Source organism: Eschrichtius robustus, chromosome 9 (assembly GCF_028021215.1).
Source record: "Eschrichtius robustus isolate mEscRob2 chromosome 9, mEscRob2.pri, whole genome shotgun sequence".
In the NCBI taxonomy this organism is placed as follows: domain Eukaryota; kingdom Metazoa; phylum Chordata; class Mammalia; order Artiodactyla; family Eschrichtiidae; genus Eschrichtius; species Eschrichtius robustus.
This window is the reverse complement of record NC_090832.1, coordinates 64,857,544-64,882,323: the sequence shown is the minus strand read 5'-3', so window position 1 is coordinate 64,882,323 and position 24,780 is coordinate 64,857,544. Positions and strand designations below refer to the sequence as shown.

Here is a 24,780-nt window from a genome sequence, read left to right as displayed (position 1 = left end):
AGAAACAATAAGCTTGATTTGAAAATACTCAGGTAATGCTTTTTCTAAGTCATTGAAATAACCAATGCACTTCTCCTGCTCTGGGGCCTGAACAAGAAGAAATTATTCAATAGCCTAGGACACAGAGTTATACTGTGCTTTTAATTTTCCTGTTGTTTGAAAATACATGTTAACCTAGATAGAACAGATTTGTAAAATGTGTTCTGGTAAGAATGAGAAATTTTCTTTTACAAATCTGTTTTGCTTCATTTTGAGTTTTTTTTTTTTTCAATTCCAAGCTCACAGTACTGATTATATGACTATGAAAAGAAGCCTTACCCAATCAGCCAAGTTTTCAGCAAGCAGTCCCTAGGAACCTCATGGGTCAATTTTTGTAGGTATTAAAAACACACACACACACAAATCCATACACAAACTAAATTAATAAAAAAAAATCTAATTCTTAAATTCTATCAATAAAAACTTATTTTAATTGATATATACCCATTTCAGTTGATAAGCAGCTTTTAGATGCAAGAAGTTGAAATAATAATCTTTTAATCTTTTCAAGTAATAAAACATAAAGAAAAATGATTATTTTCCAAGGGGAAGATACACATATATATTTTATATAAGGTCATACGTATATATGTATATATACATATATATATATATATATATATATACACACACACACACACACGTGTGTGTGTATATGTGTGTGTGTAAGGGGGAGCTTAAATTCTTTGATTTGGGTACCATATTGGAAACAATATGAACAAAGATTGAATTAATTTAAACAGAAACAAATCATGTTTTCTTTTGTTCTAAAGTGAAAATACCGATCTTTTCCTTTTCCTGAGTTCACTGAGGTTGCCTCAAGTGACTCGACACTACTGAGCTAGCAGGAGCAGTCAAACTTCCCTGAATTTTTAAAATGTGTTAAAATAAAAGACTCTTCCACTAACAACTTCACTAGAATTATCAAATCTTCACCACTGAAGTTTAGTCATTAGGCAGATGGATGGGTTTTTACTCCTCTTATCATTTTTAATTGTCATGGAATTACATTTATCCTCCCTAAACCAGTACAATGTATGCTGTTCTAGGTTCAGTTGAAAGGGATGCACCCTAGAAGAGACATTATTTCACTATCACCAAAACATTTATTAAATGTCCATATTTTTAGAAGGCAGTATTGAGTGTTATAAACAGGAATTAATTAAGCTCAATTCCTGCCTCATTGGAGGTTAGAGTGTGAGCTGTACAGACAGCAATGACGCAGGCATTTTAAGGTCATGCATTAAACAAAGAGAAAGAGATAAGTAAGTTTTTACCATGAACATTTGCACTCTTGAACAAAGTATATCAGTGAACTGGGTGAAAAAGGAGAAACTCAGGAGATGCATGTCTCAGTGATCCACGAGCACACCACCAATCACATAGGAAAGACCCTGGCTGAAATCCCAGGACTTGACTGAATGCTGTTCAAATGAAAGCATGATAAGAAGGGGTGGGCACAGTGGAATTTTTCCTAAATCTTCTATATCTCATCTGAGAAATTACTAAAAAGAAGGGATTGCTAGCTTGCATCTGCTTTACATGTTTTTAAAATGCTTTATATACTGTGGGGAAGAGGGTCAAATAGGAAATAAACTACTTACTGGCAAACACAGCAGAGAACCACACTAGAGCAATATATACTTTTCATTCTGGTAGAGTTTTAAGCACATGCTTAGAGAATTACTCCCATTTTATATATCAGAAATCCCTAATACACCGACATATCACTACCTCTCCTTTACTCCACAACTCTAAATGGTTAACAGATCTTATTAATTCTGCCATATCTCTACCTCTCAAACTCATCCTTCTTCACCATTTTCAGGACAACCAAATTAGCATGGATTGTTAATCCTTTCTTTCTGGATAATTGGAATAACCTCCTAGCCATTCTTCTTTCTAGTCTGTTTACCAATCCTTTCCATAACAGGTCCACACTACTGACTTGAGATTAATTTTTTTTCAGAAATATACATTGTATTATACATTTTCCATTTTAAAAATTCAAAAGCTTTCCCACCCCAGTGTTCACAAACTAGTGGTTACCAATGGGGAGAGGGAAGAGAGGAGGGGCAAGATAAGGGTATATGATTAAGAGGTACAAACTACTATGTATAAAATAGATAAGCAACAAGGATACACTGTACAGCACAGGGAATAATAGTCATTATCTTGTGAAAACATTAATGGAGTATAATCTGTAAAAATACTGAATCACTATGCCATACACCTGAAAGTAATATAATATTGTAAATCAACCACACTTCAATAATAAATAAATAAATAAATAAATAAATAAATAAATAAATAAATAAAATTCAAGAGTTTCCATCAGTTAGGCAATAAAATCTTGACTCCTCAGACTAACACATGAATGACCCTGATACACCAGGTTTTTTTTCAGCCACCTCTGGCTCACTATCTTCCCATTCCCCCATCTCAGCCACAGGTTTGATGAGTTCATTATGATTTTTCTTGCTTATCTGTAGGGGTACATATTGTTTCCTCTGTTCAGAATACTGTTTTCTTTCGTCTCCACTTGAAGAACCCTTACTTTACCTCCAATATCAAGTCCAAATGTTATCTCTTCTGTGTAGCTTTCCGCTATGTTCAAAGGAAGCTGAGAACTCCCTACTCTTTTACCCATGACATTTTATGGGTATGATCCTTCCACTTAAAAGGCAGACACAGGGTGTTGTTCATATATCCTCACTTGCCAGCACTACCAGTGAAGTAATAATACCATCTTCTCATTACCTGTTGCTTTTGATTTTCATAGTTCTTTCAAGCACATTGTTTCATTTTATACTTTCAATAAGTTTGTAAAGTATTACACAGCAGATATCTTTCCCATATAGCATAAGGAAATTGAGTGTTAAAGTCCATAAATAACTGAGTTTTTGTTTTGTTTTAAATATTTGCTTTGTTTTATTTTACTTATCCTTTAATGTCTATCTAGTATATCACCGTCTTTATTATTCTTTTATAGTTGATTTACATATAGTTGAAGTATAGTTGATTTACAATGTTGTGTTAACTTTGCCTGTACAGCAAAGTGAATCAGCTATACATTCAGTTATACATTCAGTTATACATTGTGTTTTTTATATTCTTTTCCATTATGGTTTATAATAGGATATTGAGTATAGGTCTCTGTGCTATACAGTAGGACCTTGTCGTTTATAGTCTTTATTATTAACATTACATTTAATCCCATATATATGTGTGTGTATTTCCCCGCTGCTGTGGGATAGAAAGAAACATTACCCCTTTGTATATACATGATTTTCTTTGAACATTCATTAAGGATCAGTATATTACAAACCAAAAAATCCCTTAGCTTTCATTTCTTTCATTTTGATTCTACCTCATCATGACATAAACTATGGCTTGACTAATGATCTAACCAAGGTGTTATAAAACATTTTAGATAGGTGCTTTAGGATAATGATTTATGAAATAATCATTGAGGTCAACTACTATGAATGGAGCATTCCAAAAGTCTTAGTACAAAAGTCCTAATAGATCATATCCTTTGTACACCTTAGGGGAGGTAACCATAAATTTATTTTGATAATGTCTATGTCAGTCAGTATGTTTTATTTCTCTTCTATGCAAAAGACTGAGAATTAATATAAGTGAAAACCTGTGAGTAATACAGCCAAATACAGAAGAAACTAGTCAATGTTGTCCTTACATTTCTGTGTTGAAAATAAACCAGATTTTGTTTTCATCCTGCATGGGAGGGAGAAGGGAAGAATAATATTAACCAAATATACCAACTCAATTTTCTTTCCAGAAACCGTGAGAGTATACACAGGGAAAATAATGAGAGGAAGAACATTCAGGCACTTGTAGGACTCTAAAAGGAAAAGCAAATGACAAGATAATAGGTTTTATGAGATAATACTATATTTTCCTATATACAACAAGGTCATTCATGCAGCTTGCAGTGGGCCACATTGCTTTCGTTGTTTCCATAGTGGCTGCCACAGTTTTGTCCTGGTTCATTCACATTCCAATGCCCAATCCCTATTTGTGTGTGCGTAGCCCTGTATTTGTATGCAGATGCCTGGGACCTGTTAGTGACCTTCTTCTGACTAACTGTGTGTAAACAAATATATCTTCTTATCTGAACATTTAGAGCAAAGTTTGGTAAATAGTGCAAGACTCAGGAGGGAAGACAAGTCAAAACTAAAATCATAATTTCAACGCCTTGAACTCTTGCTATATATTTTGTCATTCTTGGGCCTTACTCAGATGGTTAATGAGACCCAAACTATTTTAAATGCATGTCTCTAAAATCTAAGTGGGATGCAGCCACATTTGAGTAAAGAGCTATTAAAATGATGATATCATTATATTGTATCTAAGGATAAAAGACACTGTAAATATTTAGTCTTTCACAGTCACAAACCACTTAAATGGATGAATATAGTCTATTCATTGGTTTATGGTTCTAATAGCCTCCAGGAAATGTCAAATTCACATGTTGTCCCAGAACACAAGATTTAGCTTTTGGATTTTTAACTTAACTAAAAGATGTGTAAAAGCACACAGTGATCTAGCTCCCTATTGGCTCCACACCTGTGTAGGATTATATGCAAACAATATTTGAGCTAGCATTGGTCTCACATCGGTCCATAGGCTCACTAGCTTGAATGTAATTAATTTTTTTTAAGAGACAAAAAAAGTGAAGGAAGACAATTTGGAGAAGCACTGTTTTCAGCAATAATCTTACATAAGAGGTAAGGCTCAAAGTTGCCAAAATGGAATCTGGAAATAGAGATCCATAGCCTTATGTCTAAAGTAAATCATAATTGTTCTGAAAGTGATTAATGCTGGGTGACAGCCAATGTTCCTTTGATAAAATAGTGCTGACTCTGATTCTACAATTAAGTAGGCAGGAAATGGCTCACCTTTTGGTAATGAATTAACTCTTTCTTAGAGGGCTATAGTAATTCTAAACTACAAGCCACAAAAATGTCTAGGATGCCAGGAAATTAAACAATGTCCAGGGGTAGCAGACAATTGCTCTTTTTCTATCACTGTCTCATGCTGCTCTTGCTTTTACTCTTTTCTTATCTGCAGATTTTGGTGGACAACGTACCTATTGCTCAAGGAGTTTCTTAAGAATTGACTCTGCTGATTTGGCTGCATCAAAGAGGAAGTTATTAAACAATGGCAGTACTCCCTGGTGGCTTTTCAGCTTGCAAAGGTTGCGCGCACACACACACACAAACACCATATATATACGTCTTATGGAAGGAAACACATTTACTGAGCATCTGTTACATGTCACACACAACCTATGTGTTTGTTTAATCTGATAATAAATAAATGTAAGGCAGATTTTCCCCCAAATTACCCTTTAATATAAGAGTTTTGCCTTACATTCAGGTCTTACAATGTTTCCTGTACTATGGATGTTTTCTCAATTATTAGTTTATTAAATTTTTAAATTTTTATTATTTTTTTCTTCTGGTTTTATTGAGATATAATCGACATACAGCACTGTATAAGTTTAAGGTCTACCTCTGTAGACCTTAAATTTAAGGTAGACCTTAAATTTGCACGGGCAGAGCAAATTCCCATTCCCAATACATAGGTCTTAGTAGTATTTTTTTGGATCTGTCTCCTCAGGCAAGGGAAACAAAAGCAAAAATAAACAAATGAAACTACATCAAACTAAAAGGCTTTTTAGTGAAAGAAACAAAACAAAAATTCCACCTACTAAACGGGAGAATATACTTGCAAACAATATATCAGATAAAGGGTTAATATCAAAAATACACCAAATAACTCATATAATTCAACATAAAAAACCAACCTGATTAAAAAATAAGCAGAGAATCTGAATAGACATTTTTCTAAGTTAGACATATTCATGGCCAACAGGGACACGAAATGATGTTCAACATCACTAATCATCAGAGAAATGCAAATCAAACCACAGTGAGATATCCCCTCACACCTGTCAGAATGGCTATTATTAAAAAGACAACAAACAGCAAGTGCCGGTGAGGATGAGGGTGTGGAGAAAAGGGAACCCTTCTGCCCTTTTAGTGGGGATGTAAATTGGTGCAGCCACTATGGAAAACAGTATGGAGATTCCTCCAAAAATTAAAAATAGAACTACCATAAGATCCAGCAATTCCACTCCTGGGTATTTATCCAAAAAAAGGAAAACACTAATTAGAAAAGATATATGTACCCTATGTTCATTGCAGCATTATTTACAACAGCCAAGACATGGAAGCAAGCTGAGGGCCCATCAATCAATGAATGGATAAAGATGTGGTATTATATACGATGGAATATTATTCAGCCATAAAAAAGAATGAAATTTGCCATATGCAAAAACATGGATGAACCTAGAGGGTACTATGCTATGTGAAATAAGTCAGACAGAGAAAGGCAAATACTATATGATTTCACTTATATGTGGAATCTAAAAAACAAATGAACAAACATAACAAAACAAAAACAGAATTATAGATATAGAGAACAAACAGGGGGGTGAGAGGGTGAGGGAAATAGGTAAGGGAGATTAAGAGGTACACACTTCCAGTTGCAAAATAAATGAGTCACCAGTATGAAATGTAAGATGTGGGGAATACAGTCAATAATTATGTAATATCTTTGTATGGTGACTGATGGTAACTAGACTTATTGTAATGATTATTTTGAGATGTATGGAAATGTCAAATCACTATGTTGTGTAACAGGAACTAACAGAGTGCTGTACGTCAATTATACTTCAAAAACAACAAACAAACTCATAGAAAAAGAGATCAGATTTGTTACCAGAGGTGGGGGTAAGGGGAAGGGGAATTGGATGAAGGTAGTCAAAAGTTACAGACTTCCCGTTATAAGATAAATAAGTCTTAGGAATGTAACATACAACATGATGAATATAATCAACTGCACTGTATGTTCTATATGAAAGTTGTGAAGAGAGGAAATCCTAAGAGTTCTCATCTCAAGGAAAACAGTTTTTTCTATTTCTTTCATTTTGTATCTATAAGAGATGATGGATGCTCACTAAACGAATTGTGGTCATCATTTCATGATGTATGTAAGTCACATCATTTTGCTGTACACAAAATATTTTTAAATACTATGTAATAAGCTGGGACACGGACAGAGCAAATTCCCATAATTTGTCAAATGCAGTCATTAAAATTGTAATAAGATCTTGAGAGTTCCTGATTCCTGGAATGCAAAAAAACTATGAAGCTGGGTCCCTGTCATCATATGGTATATTTAAATGCCCCTTTTAGACACACATCTCCCCATTCCACACCACACTCCCTATATGCAACATTGCCAAGCCCAGGCCCTTTCTCCCCATGGGCATAACTTAAGTCCATCTAGAAAATGATTTGATCGGCAGAATGCAGATCATTTTAAACTGGAAAGAAGAATAAAGCCTTGGAGGCAGCACAGAATGTGGTTATAGTAGTCCAAGTTAAAAATGACTAGAGCATCAGCAAGGGATTTCACTGCTAGACTAGTGTGGTTATTAATGGACAAATGCTCTTTCCTCAACTGGGGAACTGCTTCTACTTTTTGTGGTTATGGGAATAGGAAATGGAAGGAGACAACACTTTACTGGCAGACACAGTACTGACCCTGCAGAGGCAGCAAGAATAATGAGCAGAGAAGGTTTTAGAGAAGACAGTCCTGCCAAGCAGAATAACCGCTGCAGGAAGTGCAGGATTCCTTGGACATGATGGTGACTGGGTTGGGTCACCCTCAATTAGAGTGGGATGGATCAAGCAAAAGGACTGGTGAATAAAATCATCCTAGAATGTTGAAATCACTAGGTAAAAAGCCAAAACATCCTGATTCCTGTCCATTTGTGAGTCATGGTTATTGGAGAGAACCAACCTTTCACTTCACTTATGACACATCTTGACAATTACTTGCTACTCATATATCTGGTATGGTCCTGAGTTCAGATATTCATTCTGTAATCTGAGTATTCTTGAATTTTTGCTGCAATAAATATGGCTATCAAAATAATATAGAATGCAGATTTTAGACTAGTATAACTCTCCAAAATAATGTTTAAAATAAATAAAATGGTCAGGATTTTTTTTAAATTGCAGATTTTAGGAAATAATTTTGGCTGCAAAGAAACAAGTACTAAATGTATGTTTTTAGATTTGATGTTTTGCTTGTTTCACATCTCAAAACTGTTTACTTAGAATCAAATTCTTATGAAAAACATATTTGGAACTAGGGTCAATAAATATAATGCATGAAACAGATAAAGGAGGAATAAATAATGGAAGAACATAAATAAATAAAATTAAATGAGAAAGCAAGTCATGTTACTGTAGGCTAAATAATATCTAGAAGTGGCCCCTCCTTGGGAGACGATAACTCTGTTTAGTGTTTTTCCTCCTCTCTCTTTCACTTTGACTTTGGGAGCCCAGAAAATAGCTTGCCTGGGAACAAAAATACAATTAAAGGAGGCAGGCAGAGGGACAAACCAGCCCTCACCTCTGCCACTAAGAACTTGAGGCATAAGTGGATAATTTCTGAAGCAAGATGGCTTTTGCAGAACTATGTTTTTGAGATGCTTAAAATTCTTCCATGAACAACATAGTCTTCCACTTTTGATGTATTATTAAATTTTAGAGCAGAAATTTATCAAGGGTTTTGGGGCCTCCACAAAACAATTTGTTTAAATGAAACTGCCCCTGGAAAGGGTCATAACATTATCTGCAGACTCTTGGGCAGTTTTCTTTGTAATCGTGTTAGAAAACCTGGCTTTCTGGAAAGGAAAAATAAGATGATCCTCTAAGGAGCTACGGGAAAAGAAAAATAGGTACCTCAACTGGGAAGAAATGGACGTAGAAAGGAATCAGAAATGGCCTTTCCCTGGATCTCTGCCTTCTCTGCCATTTGCCCCACTCTGCCTACAAAGGGGTCCAGCTCTGGCTGCTCCTCCTCATGATATTATTGGCAGTCAGCTGAATGTCTGCACAGAGAATGCCACAGTCACGGCAAGATTGTTTCTGTATTGAAAAAGCAGAAACCAGCTTCTTGGCACTCCTTCAGAAGAGATGTGATTTCCTAACAAAACAGGAATGCTCGATCAGAAGAGTTTTTGGAACTTTTCCACCTGCCATGAAACCTGGTGAATGGTCTGAGTTTTTCCAAAATTACTTGAAATTTAGCTGCTGGGAGGCTGTGCCGATTGTTCCAATTTTCCTTTCAATTTTGCATTTTGTTGGATGCTTCCCTCAAGTCTTCGGTGTAGTTCTATCATTAGTCAGAGCTGGAAGGTTTATTATTTATTTTGACAGTCACCAGCCTATTTTGTCAAGCAGTACACATTACTGCTCCATTTGACAGGTGTTACTCTTAAAATCCTTCAGTTTCTTTTTTCCCCCTTTGAGTGAGGCTTCTATATCTGCTGTCTTGTTTACCTTCCCAAAGGAAGCACAGTACATTTTCTGGTTGATAAAAGCTTTGTTTTGTTGCTACTTTTCAGTGACAGATTAAGCAGCCATTGGCCAAAGGAAAAAAAAAATTTTTTTTTGATTTAATCTAAATTTTGGTGATGTGCTTAAGCTGGGATCCAACAGACGATAAAAAAAAAAAAAAAAGAATAAAAGAAAGGATAGTGAATGTAATGTAAATAGAGGCAAGAAAGTACTGCCGTTTCACCTACAATATATATATTGTGAGATTAGAAAGGTCAAAACGAGCTTTAAGTTTGGGGTAAAAAGAAAGAAGCTGTATAAAATGTTCCAACTCTCCCAGAAGAAAATGTGGGTGGCAATGATGATGTAGAAGAGGATACTGGCGCAGGTTAGAGAACTCAGGCCTTTCTGAGGAAGATGGTGTATGAACTCATTTTAAAACACAAATAGTAATACAGACAAAAGAAAAGATGGTGAAGAGCCTTCTATATTGATGCCAATATAGAGATGGGAATTTGATTTTGGACATGCCGATTATAACCTATTATGAAACACTGGGGAATTATTTTTTTCCTGATGTTCATGGTTCATCACTGTGACCTATTCAGTGCTCTAACTTCCTTTTCTGTTCAGATGTCACCTCCTCAGGAAGCCTTCTCTGACCACCCAACGCAAACACTTCTCTACCACCTCCTTGGCAGCTCGCTATCAAGTCCTGTTTTATGTTTCTTAATAGAATGCTTCATGTCCTGTCAGGAAGAAAAAGCAAGTATTTGTTTAATTACTTATTGTCAGTCTCTTCTCTCTTTTAGCAGTACTGGGTAACACTGTACCCTACACGTAGTGGACTAAAACGAAACACATTTATTAATCATGACTCTGTGATTCAGAAATTTGAGCAGGGCTCCTCAGAGGTGACTCCTCTGTGCTCTGTTGTGTCGGTGGCACTCACCCATTCAGATGGTAGCCGGGCTGGAGGATCAGGATGGCCTTACTCCCACGCTGGGGGCCTTAGTGCTGGGTTGTTGGCTGGGGCCTCTCTCTCCACGTGGCCTCTTTCTCCAGATGGACAGCCTAGACTTCTTTACCAGGTGGCTCAGGATAGCAAAAGAATAAAAGCAGCAGCTGCCATGTCCCATAAAGCCTAGGACCTGAACTAGTACAGCATCACTTTCCCCACATTCTATTGATCAAGTAAGTCTAACCCGTATTCCAAGGGAGAAAAAATAGGTTCCAATTTTTAATGTGAGGTGTTGCATGCACACACAGGCACAGGAGGAACTGTTACAGCCCCCACTGCCGACTATTCATCACACCTCCTAGAATTTGAATTTCCAGATGGCATCATTTAGTTGTGTGGAATCAAGAATACAGTTGCTCATTTATTATTATTTTTCATTATGTCTACAGTGCAACAATGTTGAATACCATACCCACATCTCCATGACTGATTTCTTTTTTTAACTAGGAGTTTTGATCTCTATCTGATAATGGAATATTTCTTCTTATATGTCCTAGTATTGCTTCACAAACAATATACACAAGTAAAGCCATCTCTCCTCCCATGCCAGCTTTTTCTCATAATTCTATTCTATAAATGCTATTATCACAGACTTTTATTATCTCCAAGGATATAAAATGTGGAGTTACCTTTCTCTCCTCCTTTTGCAATCAGATGGAAAGAGAACCACATTTGAAACTGGCTCTACCTTTTACTGGCAGTGTGAAAGTGAGTAAATCACTTAGCCTTTCTGATCCTATTTATTCATCACTTAAAACTGATATGATACTTTCATCTCAGGGTCATTGTGGAGATTAGTTTTGAAAAAACTTTGAAAAGGCCAGAACACGTTAAGCACACACCAAATGCGAATGTCCAACTTCATGATGTCTTTCTCTAGTGCTCACGTGTCCCATACTTATTGCTAACATTTTCTGTATGCACTGCACCTCCACAATTAGAGACAGTAAACTCCCTGAAGGCAGTGACTCCCCAGATTCTTGACATACAACCACACACATCCAGAACTCGGAACATGATAAAGTCTGTCCGTGGACTCACATTAATTAAAGAGTTTAAACACCATTTTGGGGGCAGTAAATGTGAATTCACTGGCTTTTTGGAAAACGAGGCAATATATATTAAACAGTTTTTCATTGTTTTGTGTTCTACATTATGCTGTGTTCTCTATACAGCAAACTCTACTGAAAAGAAAACTATACAGGAAAATAAGAGGGCTGGTTATTGTAAAGGGGACAACTGATTTTGACGGCCAGAGGAAAGTTTTTCAAAACCTGATGCCAGATGTTGGGTCAGTCTTGGGAGTTATATTCCTTTTAGCTTTACATTAAGACCTGTATATCTCCTTTTTTAAAGTCCTTAATATGTCAGCAATGATAGTTTTAGGAGAAAACATTTTAGAGACCAAATACTTTTTTTTCCTTCTCTGAAATGTGATTATTTCAATTATTAGTAGCAACAAATTAATCACTAAGTGATTCATCAGCCTGCAGCTGGGATTGGAGAGATGGCTTCCTTCCTTTATTCCTATTTTATGTTCTGTGCTCAGCAAGGATTGAGTAATAGCAAACTAATAACTTTTCCCTACCCTCAGCACCTTTTTCTCATACCAGCAAAGAAGAAAATTTTGAGTATTTTTTCCCAAGTACATTTTCCCTCACACATTTCTGAACGGAATTGTAGAATTACAAATGTTAGTCCATTTCGCTGTAAGAATAAGGCGTTATAGAAAGATGGTTCCTTAAGACTTGACCTACCATCCTTTGCTATTTTTCACTAAACAACTCATGCTTGAGGCATGGCTAAATAACTGACTCCAAATGGATATGGTTTTCTATTTCTTGGCTACCTGGCATTTTGAAGTTCATGTGAATGACATGTAAAACGCTAGATTCACGTCCATGGTCAGAGAACAACTATTAGCAAACCCATTAGTTAGATATTGTATACATTTTTAACCTTTTCAGTAAGCTTCCCCCCACTACTTCTCATGTATGAAGTCAAAATTAATTTAGAAATGTACCTGATTCGTACGACTCCGGATTTACACTATATTAACATCTACTCAGTAATGGATCATCTTCAGATGTTCTAGTGTTCTGATTATCAGTACGTTTCATTGCCTAGAATTCAGTTAGAGGGTATTGAAACCTGTTATGTCATTCCTAGGAGGTGCCAGCAGTTTGGCCTGGGAGCAGCGTACTCACCCTGTACCCCAGAAAAGGAGTAAATTCATTTAGAGCAAGGTTCTCATGTAAACAATCCACAGCCTTAGAACCATCTACAAATGTCAAAGCACAATTTGTGTCACTGGGCGTTTTCTATACCCTTCATCGATTTCTCCAACATATTAAAATAAATCCTCTTAGTGGCAATCAGACGTTCTCTTCAGGACTGTGCTGAATTGCCTTCTATTTAATCACATTCATTTATTCACTTAATTAAAGCCCAGTATGCCTTGAAAATGTTAGCTACAAGATCTGTAGACTAAGGATTTTTTTTTCTCCTACTCTCCTTAATGTAACTGAAATTATTATTAGTATACATTAGCAATATTATACACGTCAAAAACTTAGAAGGGTCTGAGACGTTACTCCACCTGTGTTCCAAGTTAGCTTGCCGCAGTTTCGTGGGTGCTGGCAGAAGACAGGAGACTGCAGAAATAAAGGACTTTGTTACTCACAGCAATAGCAGTTGTCAGCATTTATGCTGGTGCCCCATAGGACAATGTGAAATGAGCCAAGTGCCTGCACACACACAGTGGTTTGTATTCCAGGAGTGGGATTCCAACCTTAGGGAAACTGAATCTTTTATAATGGGCAGTAAACCTGCCTGATATTTGCCTCCAAGGGAAACACTATCTTTGTCATACTGAGCAATAAACAGGCAAGACCTATGGAGACATGTCTTCTAATGATATCCACCTCTCCATCCAACACTGTCTTGACATCTGGAAAATGTTTCCTCTGAGCATAGCCCTCTGTCAGCCATGTTGATTAATCTGGCTGATAGAGATTAGGACTAAATATGTTCCATTTGGCTCATACTACATTTCATTAAGGCTGATATCTATAGGACTCTGAGCAGCAGTACGAGGAAATTTGCAGTATTAACACCAACTGTCCCAGACCCAACCAGCTGAGCAAACCTCATAAACCATCTGGATCTACCTCAGAAATCTAGGTGTTTTTCTCCTTAAATTTCCACATTGACTTTTCAACTTGGTCTATGGCCCTAGTCTGGTACAGCAGGAGTTTTAGAGATTACACAGACTCTACCTTGGCACTCAAGGAGAAAATTTAGGGGAAATATCATCTATCACAAGCCTGATCACTGAGTTACTACTAACCTGAATACATTCCAGGACTGAGGCAGTGTCTTTGATCACCTCAACTAACATCAAAGACAAATTTTGTATCACCTTCCTTTTCTAATTGGACAACTCACATTGTAGGGAAAACTGACTGCAAGGTGGGTGCAAGTACAAATCAGTTCCCTTTCTGGAAAGCTTCCCCAAGTAATCATTTTGGGAAGATGGCGCAGTCATCTAAGGGCTATGTTATCCTCTAGGGGTATTTCCTTAAAAACTTGGAGGTCTCTTGTGACCACTCCTAAGGTTATAATCACCATTTGGGGGAGAGAAATAAGCTAATGCTTGGTTTCCACACAAGACATGTAGTCCTAAGGGTACACGTGGTATCCCTAAAAAGAAAGTGCTATTGGGGCCACAGAAGCGGGGGGTCTACATGATCCAGTAGCACACGTTGACTCCGCTCCAGTGTGGCCTCATAACCAGCTAGTAGATCTTATGTTTCTCAGTTTAGTTTGAACAATTGAATCTAGTTATTTTTTTTGAAGGTAATGTCTGAGGACAGTCAGTCTGCTCTGTCCTACTTTTCTGCATCATCAGCTGGGTGGCTTTTATCCACTCTGTAGCATCACTGAACTACAGTACTTGGCATAGGGGTGAAGCAGATACTAAAGGTGTTGACAGCAATTGTACTGTGAAGTGTAGGGACCAGGGCCATCATCTGCCCCTTTGATAGGCTTCTGGTAATTTTAAGAGGAATGGCAATCCAATGGTGACCAGAGCTGCCTGGTGGGGGAGAACAGATCCTGAAATCAGTTAAATTTAGTGCTCATTAGTTTGAGAAACATACATGAGGGCCTTTATCTTGAGGAAGACTCCAGGGATGGTCTGAAAGAAAAAAAAAATATTAATGTTCCTTTCTCATCCATGTCTCCCCAGAGTGTAAGATGTTCCCTCTCCAGGTTCCAGGGCGATGCTCTTCCTCCACTGCCATAAAATATCTGTGTCCCATTACAGTAGCTATAACTTCACCTTTTTCAATTATCTGCTGCTCACACTCAGAAGGGATAGATGCAAAAGTGACAAAGGCAATTTACTAGAACTTACAGAGCTCCCTTATTTCCCTCACTTTGGCCAGTGTGGGCTACTGTAGGGGATCTTGGCAAGCAATGTTCTCAACCAAGTTGTCATTATCTTTATGACTTAACTATGTCACTGTTGCAAGAGGCATCTCTGGATGTAGGGTGCTTCCCTTTGCCAGAGATTCCAATCAGCAATATCATCAGTCACGGAGGTCATTTGTGTAGAGATCATGCAAAGCTCACTTGATAGCTTCCAACCCACAGTTTTGGTCTGGGTCCCATTCAAAGGATGCATATTTGTGAACTAGCCAATATAATGTTCCAAGTAGAATGCCCACTCGAGACATGTACAGTCTTCAATACTCAAATAGTTCTATAAATTGTTGGATCTCTCTTTGAGGAGGGGCCAAGAGACAGTTCTTCCTTGATTGCCAGAGGGGTTGAGAGCTTTGATATACACTCACATAGTCTCAAGATACTCCTTGGCTAGCAAGTCTCTAGATTTTGTTGGGGTTTATCAGCCACTCCTGCTGGGAGAAATGTAATAACACTGAAGTCAAGACCATTCACACTGAGGCTTCAAAGTTGCGAACCTGCAGGTTGTCATCTATTTAGTGAAGACTTCAGACTTCATAAAGTAGAGACATTAATGTTACCTAGGCCACCCCCCTGAAAGCAAATGGCAGGGGAGCTTAGGTACCCCCAGGGGAGTACTGCAAATGTATACTGGAGGCCTTGCTGCATGAAGGTACACTGGTCTTGATCCTTAGGTGCCAGTGGGATAGAAAATAAGGTGTTGCCAATGTTTAACACAGCATACCAAGTGACATCAGTATGTGTAATGGAAATCATTTGTGGGGCTAGAGTAGCAACAACAAGACTCAGTTGCCAATAATCCACTATAAGCCTCCATCTCCCATTATTATTTTTCACTGGACACACAGGGCTGTTGTGTTGGTATTGCAACCTATCCTTGTTATCTTTAAGACCTTGAGACTATGATTTCCACTTGTCGTCCTTGGATTATATATCACTTCTGATGGACCACCTTGGAGGAGACAGGCAGAGGATCTGGTTTACATGTCCCACGAGCAATTTTCTATATGTGACACTTCCTAATTGGGAGAATCCACTCTGGATTCAGTAAACACATATAAATTAATAAAATTGTACATTCAGGAGCAGAAATCACAACAGTACATTGAACTGACCCAAAGGGCCCCATCCACAAGACATATTAGCTCCCCTTCCCTAATGTGCACCCAGCCCAAATCTCATTACCAAATCTGCGTATCCCTTGAACTACAGAATCAGGAGGGATTGTGAGTTGGGACCTTTCTCCAACAGAATTATACACATTTGAATTTTTTCCTTCCTCCAAATTCCCTTGCAAATCTAGATGGACGGATATGGGCTTTGGTTTTTCATGGAGTCAAGGGACACCTAGAACTCATCCAAAATCATCTTTCTCTTTAAAGGGGCTGAAGACAGGTTAATGAAGAGGGAGGAATCAGACAGCCTGGGGGAATCAGAAGGGAAGTTATGTTTACTTTCCATTGTGAGCAGAGTAGTGTCTACATACAGCTCAACCAAATGAACCTCCAATGTTTTCAGTCCACCCAAAGCCATATATGAGCACCAAGATTATACATACTGACACCAGCTATTTTAGCTTTGGGGAACCTTTGATCCAACTGCCATAGTCACATTGCTTTCTGGTCGAGGCTGCGGATTTATTCCCCTTGGATAGTTTGGACGTGATATATGCAGTGGAGACTTTTTTTTATTCCACCTTAATCTAGGATATCTGAAGTTCCATTATCAAAATAACAACTTAAGTTCTTTCCAAGTTTCAATGTAAGGCCTAGGGGAGTTTTCCAAGGTGACATTGCTTACTGAACAAACTTACTAGGCTTCTTTGGGTCCATTTCTTACTCATTAGTGGGTCACTTTCATCAGCATTGTAAAGCTCACCCAGGGAAGTGTGAGCACAAATCCTTATCAGTGTTGCATCTGTGGTTTCCCAAAGGAGTTTGGTGGTAGAACTTTCTGCCACTGAACTCCAGGACAAGTCCTAGTACCAGTTAATGCAAAGAAATAGGCCTGAGGATGATCAGTGGATGAGAGCCTTCAGTTTCCCCTCTTACAAAAGAATTAGCAATACCTAGGGCATCATTTGAAATTGTCTTTACATCTACTTCCTAGTGCTTGGCCTGAAACCATCTCCACAATTCTTCTTAATTAAAAGGAAATAAAATGGAGGACTTTTTATACCCACTTGATCTTCTTACATAAACCTCCCTCTTCTAACTTCCCTCTTCTCCTGTTAATCAGCCATGAGACCCTTATCTTTATTCTTGCAGAAAGCCATGTCTCCACCAGCATCCCATCTCTCAGGACAAGGGAGGGGTTTGAGATTTAACCTGACTAGCAAGTTATTCTGCCTCTCTTTCATAGATACTCAGAGAAGACACAAAATAAATAAATAAAAAATAAACCCCTGGGATAGGAGACAAAGGACTTTATTATTTCCAATGACAGTAATAGCCAGAGTGTCAGTGTTTACACTGCTTCCCCAAGCTCCAATTCCCATAGGGTGGCATGAAGAGGTTCAGCTGACATCTGAACATGTAGTGGGTTACAGTACGAGACACAAAACATGAGTTAGAGAAACCAAATCTTCTGTAATAGGTAGAAAACATGCCTACTTTTTAACCAAAGATAAACATGTTTTCATTATACTGGACAGTGACATAAACAAACAAGAACAACAAAAACAAAGAAACAAAACAAAAAACAAAAAATAAAACTGCCTTTTGCTCCAGAGGGAGAAACTACCTCTATCTCCTGAGGCTGTTTGCTGTACTAACATCCTTGAAATAATAGTCCAGAACAAAGGCCTGTGCCTCTGCTCATAAGACATGCAGAAATGTGAGAAACTCGTGGATAACTGTCTCCCAAAAACGTTCCCCTGTAAAAATGTATTAAAGTGCATTTTCTGTCTGTGTTTTTGTTTCTTTCTCTTTCTCTTACACACACACACACACACACACACACACACACACACACACATTCCCCCCCCAAACGTTGAAGAAGTGTTTTTGAGGTATCTTATAGCTTTAAAATAATTCCAAGAAGTTTTACAATAAAAATATCAGGATATTCATATAATATGAACGTCAGAATTTCTTTAGTAGTTGATAAAATAAAAAACCCTGTTTTTCCAGTAATTATTAATGGGATATGGAATGAATTCTAACTATATTAATAACATAGATAAGAAGAATGACTGCAGAGACTGACATGGGGAAATATCCAAAGTCACAGATTAGGAGCATTATGTGTAGCTAAGCAGATATCAAGCTGGGAAAATTGGCTGGAATGAGAAAGTTTGGCAAATATTTGAAAAAAGAAAACAATTTGAGTTAAATTTATAAACGAAAAGAAATCCAGTCAGTTAAGGTGATGGAGGATGAGTGAGGATGAAGCAGTACCGCTTCACTGAGCAAGATAATAGTCTGCTCAGAGTATTCTGGACCCTGGAATTTTAGAGACTAAAGATTTAAGGTGGCTATAAAAGAATGAATTGTAGTGGTTGACATAGGAAGGATGAATAAGGATATCAATTGATGCCTACTCAATGTAAGGAAAATCTGGCAATATTTCAGAGATGATGAGAGTCCAAACTATATATGGAAGAAGAAAAAATTCTTCTCGGAATGTTTCAGTACAGAAGCCATTTAACTCACGTGGAAGTGAAGGTCTTTGGGACAGCCATCTATTTCACAGGACATAAAGATCTTCTCTAGTGGGAGTTAACAGATATAGCCCTCCCAGCTCCTGTCGGAAGATATATGCAGCACAAGATTAGGAAATGCCTGTTATTATATTGTTTTTATTGTATCATAAATATTCATAGCATCATACCACAGAGGAAAATTGTGCCAAAGGAGAGATAGAATTCCAGCATCAATGAGCTTATGGAGCAATGTAATATGCAGAAAGAACAGAAGGAGAAATGTAATATACTGACTTTTAATTTTTATTTGAGACTGATGCTCATGGCTATCTAAAGCTAGCCTCATTAGCAGAGGAGCAAAATAAATATACCAGTACAGGAGGGAAGCACACTACAAATTCCAAATTCTAGATTTGACAGACTTATTTATTGCATACATATGATGAAAATGTAACTATTACCATTTATAATTATGCTTTGCAGTCAGGTTTTGTTTTCCCTTTGTAAAAATGCACACACATAATGTGCAAGAGACATTGGATAAGGACAGTTTAATTATCCTCTCAAGAACAAATATCGTTGTATGGTCAAAGGTACCACACAGGGTGTTCACATAAGATGGGCATTTCCTTTTTGATATTCCCATCTGGGCCTGCCTTGAAACTGAAAACTAAAAGGGGCAAATGCAGAAGTTAATACATCAAGACTTAGTCTTCCTAAAATATTTTGCATCTCAAGAATAAACCCATAATGAAATACATTTCATTTCGGCTTAGCTTTCTCAAAAGCCACCTACTGCAATTGCTTCAAATCATGCTGCCTATGCAATCTATCTTGCAACAAAGTCTAAATTAGTTTGTATCTGTATTACAGAAGCTAAACACAGCTGAAAGGTAGGCCTGTGAAAAGACATTTGTGTACATTGTCATATACACAACAAAGCAGATCTTCTGGTTTGAATTCCAACTTTGGGATCCAGTTCTATCAGTAGCTTTGTGTAGACATGAGCATACGGTGGAACTGACTTCAAATTCTAAGAATGTGGGTCCAGTTTGATTATATTTGCAACGTCTCTATGCAAACCACTAGAGGAAGGGGCATTGTCAAATAAATAATAATAATATAATAGCTAACATTTATTCATTTTTTTCTACTTATCAGGCATGAGATAAACATTTATATGCAATTTCTTATTTAATTCTCACCCCAGTCCTATGAGGCAGGTACTATTATCTATTATCTCTATTATGTACATGAGGGAAAGCAGGCTTAGAAGGTTATGTAGCTTTCCCGAACTCATAAACCTGTTACAAGATAGTATCAGGACTTCGGCCAAGGTCTCTATGACCTTGGAATCCAAGATCTATGAATGACCTTGAGAAACACTTAAGTACAATCTAGGATTCTGCAAAGAAATGAATCTAAAATTGACCAGAGAAAGAAAGATGAGGCATGCAATTCAAACTCAATTTGTTAGAACATATTATTAAAAATGTTTTGTTATACTCTCCCACACTGGGAAGTTATCTTTATCAAGAATCCTGAGTCACAGAGTGCAAATCCAACCTGGCAAAGTGCCCTGCAAATACAAGCTGCTGTAGGTGATTCAGCATGAAACATCATCTTTTTCAGAGTCTCACACTCAGTCCATTATTATAATTCCAATGGTAATGTCAATATCTCAATTTTATAGCTGAGTGTCTCAACAATACCTTGTTATATAAAATTTTCTTAATTTAAAGAAATACCTTATAAAGGTTTTAAGTTAAATATAGAGTCTATGTTTAGGGCAAATCATTGAGTATAGAGCAGTCTTACTTAGGAATTCAATACATATTGATCAGAAATAATAGTTCTTTAATCTTGCAAAATGACTTACCCAATAAAATGTTTAAATGACCTTTATAATAAATACAGATAGAAGCTGGACAATTACATGATTTAATTGTGCTCTAATATCTGAATTATTTTCCTTTGAAAGTAAAATGAACTCTGATTAAAATTTTAATGGAGTAAATTCATCACCACTTCATATGAAAGTTATAAAAAAGTATTAAAAATAACTGTAACTACAATAATTTGTTAATGGATACATAAGATAAAAGATGTAAATTTTAACATCAAAATTATAAAATGTGTGTGTGCATGGGTGGGATAGTAAAAATGTAAAGCTTTATTATGCATTCAAAGTTGTTATTATCAAGCTTAAAATAAAATGTTATAAATATGAGATGTTTTATGTAAGCCTCATGGTAATCACAAAGCAAAAACCTATCTAAATACACAAAAGATAAAGAGAAGGGAATCTAAGCATACCACTACAGAAAATCATCATATCAAAAGAAGAGAGCAAGGGAAGAAGAGAGAAACAAAGGAATTATAAAACAGTCACAGAACAACAAATAAAATGGAAAAGTAAGTCTTTACCTTTCAACAATTACTCTAAACGTAAGTGGACTAAATTCTCCAATCAAAAGGCATAGAATGGCTGAATGGGTTAAAAAACACAACATTCAAATATATGCTAACTACAAGAGACCTCAGCTTTAAGCACACACACAGACTGAAACTGAAGGGATGGAAGAAGATATTCCATGAAATGAAGCCCCAAAGAGGGTAGGGGTAGCTATACTTATACCAGATAAAATAGTCTGCAATAAGAGACAAAGGAGGTTATTATATAATATTAAAGGAGGCAATCCAACAAAAGGATATAACATTTGTAAGTATTTATGTATCCATATTGGATCCCCTAAATATATAAGGCAAATATTAACAGATCTGAAGAGAGAAATAGACAGCAGTACAGTAATAGTAGAGGACTTTGATACCCTACTTTCAACAATTGATAGATCATCCAGACAAAAAAATCAATAAGGAAACATTGGACTTAAACTACACACTAGACCAGATGGACCTAACAGACATATACAAAACATTCCATCCAAAAACAACAGAATAGGCATTCTTCTCAATTGCACATAGAACATTCCTCAGGATATATCATGTGTTGAATCTGAACGAGGCTGCAGCACCTGTGCAGACATGGCCCAGTGGGGCTGGGGACCTGCCCTGGATCATGGAGGAGTGGGAGGACAGACCAACATGAACAACTGGCAATGGACAGAGCAGGATGTCACCAGCTGGTCCAAGGGGAAGTTCGATGAGCTACTGGTGGTCGCTGTTGTAGAGAATAGGCTGGCTGCTGCAAGATCAGTAAGCTGAAGCAAGTGCAAGATGAGGTTTTCTGCAGCAGCTGGAAAGGAAAGCGTATTTCATTTTATGATTGGAACATCAAACTGGGTTAGAAAGGTATAATTAAAGAATCTAGAGCAAAGCACAGGGGATTGATAGAAATATTCAACCTTTCTGAAGAAAATGAAGTAGATGACATTGAGGCAAATGTGAGTAAAAATAAAGATGGGGACATTATGGAAACTGAAGGCACTGCCAAGAGCAGGGAGGCTTTTTGAGATTGCCTGAAGGCACGTAGGAAGGAATTTAAGATGGGAATGATTTACCAAAAAAGCTATGACAACTCAGGAATTGCCACTTGTTGAAAGGAGACTGAGTGAGAATACCTTGCAGGCCCCATCTCCCATGGCATTGGGCATCAGGATTCCCAATGTGGTGGCACTGCACATGATGGAACTATTTGACACATTTGTAGAGAAGCTGTATAGTGTCTTCAATGTGAAAGTTTGGTGCACAAATTTTATAAGTTTCCTGCTGTATTAGAAGATGAAAAGGGAAGGAAATCACAAATGTTTGATGGGAAAATCACTGTAAATGTATGGAATTGTTAACAAATGAAAATATAATCATTAAGTGGAGATGTAGGAACTGGCCAGAAGTTGAACTGAATTTTGTGCCCCATCCAAGGTAAGTGGAATTACAATTGAAATGTAAAGGACTTCCTGTTTGTAAAGAAGAAAACATGAGATTCTGTTGGTAGAAGCAGCATTTTGAAGAAATGAAAGGTTTACTGCAGCTGACCACCCTAGATGGTTGAATTAGTTAGAAGATTTTATAAGGGCATTACTTTTTGTAATCAGAAAGTATCAAGTTAACATTTTCCCTATTATTACTTTAAAAAATGAGGACAAAAACTCTTAATTCATATTGGATGAAATCCATGAACTTATACAGAATTTAAAGCATTGTTTGTATCTTTACTATGACTAGACTCTGCATTGAGTTAAAAGCAGCAAGTAACCTGAAATTAGGTATTAACATTACCTCCCATAGATGATCCTCTGGGGATAGATTGAGTCCCTGAGTACAGCTAGTTGAAGTTTCCCAAGCTAAATGTTGTCCTAGAAAACTTACTTTCAGCTGTGGTTTTAGCTCAGGAAGACCAAAAATAAATAAATAAATAAATGGCATGTTGATACCATTCCCTTAAAAAACAAACAAAAAATTCTCTTTCTTTTTCCTCTAAAACATATTTGCTTTTTTTCTTTGTGTTTTTATGTTTTGGTAGATAAGTTCTACCTGACTTCTCATTGTTTACTTGAAAAGAGCAACAATCTTACTATCTGTTTAAATTGTTCTCCTAAAAAGTCAGCAAAAAAATTACGCACAGTGTTTAACTGTACTAGTAGTACTTTAGAACTGAAGGAGTCATTTTTGTTTACATTTTGAAATTGAACCCAGAAAGGAAATAGCCCATTCATTATAGGGCTACAAAGTTCAAACTACAATTTTTTAATAACCCCTTCATTCTCCCTCTTCTGTGAATACTGGATGGATATCAATAATATATTAGCTTCAAAAAGGAAAGAGTTAAAAAACTACATAATGGGCTGGGCAGGGAAACAAAAGGCCCAGGTTGTGCTCCCAGATTACTGCTAGTACTAGTCTGGGCCTCGTTTGTAAGGTCACAGTAATCCTAACAAAACTCATTCTCACCTTCCTGCAGTGTGAAGAAACCATACAAATAACTATGAAATAAAGCCCTTGGCTGTTCTTCAGCATTCCAGCATGGTCATGGAATCTTCATCTGTGCATAGACAGGTCTGGTACTCACTAGAGGGTTGGAAATAATCACAGAAGGGGTCAGACTTGGACACAGCTCAGTCAGAAGGCTCTGTATAAAATGAGAAAAAGGGTTTCCTTGAATGTGGGGATCAGTTTAGAATGCTCACAAGCTTCATGAACAAAACCAGATGGTCTCTGAGGTAAACCCTCAAAGTCTCCCAGGAGTTCTTGGACTAGGAGTTGTTCATCCATGACTCTACTATAAACTTGCTTGGTCCCTTGGTGGAAATAATTCTTCCAGATTTTTTTTCAATCTCGAAATATATATCTGTGCAAAATTTCATGGCTGGGAAAGCTTCTGTGCTGCTGACTCCCTCCCTGAGATACAGGCAACCCACACATACCAAGACATAAGCACTGATCAATTGTCTCTAAATTTCCAGAGAACAGAGGCCTGTTCTCAGCATAAGAAGTCCAATCTCCCAGGGGCCTGTGCAGAAGCAGCCAATCGAGAGGTGCCCAGGCTTCATGTGAAGAAGATTCATATGTTGCCTTGTATCCTGCAACCTTGTTATAATCACTTATTAACTCCATCATTTTTTTTTTGTCCACTCATTTGGATTTTCTAAACAGTTGTCTTCTATGAACAAACGCAGTTTTATTTCTTCCTTCCCAAGCTGTATATCTTTTATTTCCTTTTCTTTTCTTATTGCATTAGCTAGTACTTCCAGTACAATGGTGAAAAAGAGTTGGTTAGGGAGGATATCCTTGTCTTGTACTTGTAGGAAAGCTTTTATGTTAGCTGTAAGTTTTTTGATGAGAATACTTATCAAATTGGGGAAATTATCCTCTGTTCCTAGTCTGCTGAGAATTTTTATCATGAATGGGTGTTGGATTTTGCCAAGTGCCTTTCTGCATCTAATGATATAATCATATGATTTTTTTTTTGTTTATTGATATAATTGATTACATTATTTAATTTTTGAATGTTGAGCTAACCTGGCATACCTGGGAAAAATCTCACTTGGTCATGGTATATAATGCATTTTATACATTGTTGGATTCAATTTGCAAATATTTTGTTGAGGATTTTTGCATCAATGTTCAAGAGAGATAATGGTCTTAGTTTTCTTTTCTGGTAATGTCTTTGTCTGGTTTTGATATTA

The 24,780-nt window shown here is 37.0% G+C and overlaps 1 pseudogene; it reads left to right on the top strand.

Moving 5' to 3' along the window:
- The window catches only part of LOC137769147 (activator of 90 kDa heat shock protein ATPase homolog 2 pseudogene), a 28,375-nt pseudogene extending 5,729 nt beyond the window's left edge, over positions 1-22,646 (top strand).
- Positions 22,647-24,780: the final 2,134 nt, after the last annotated feature.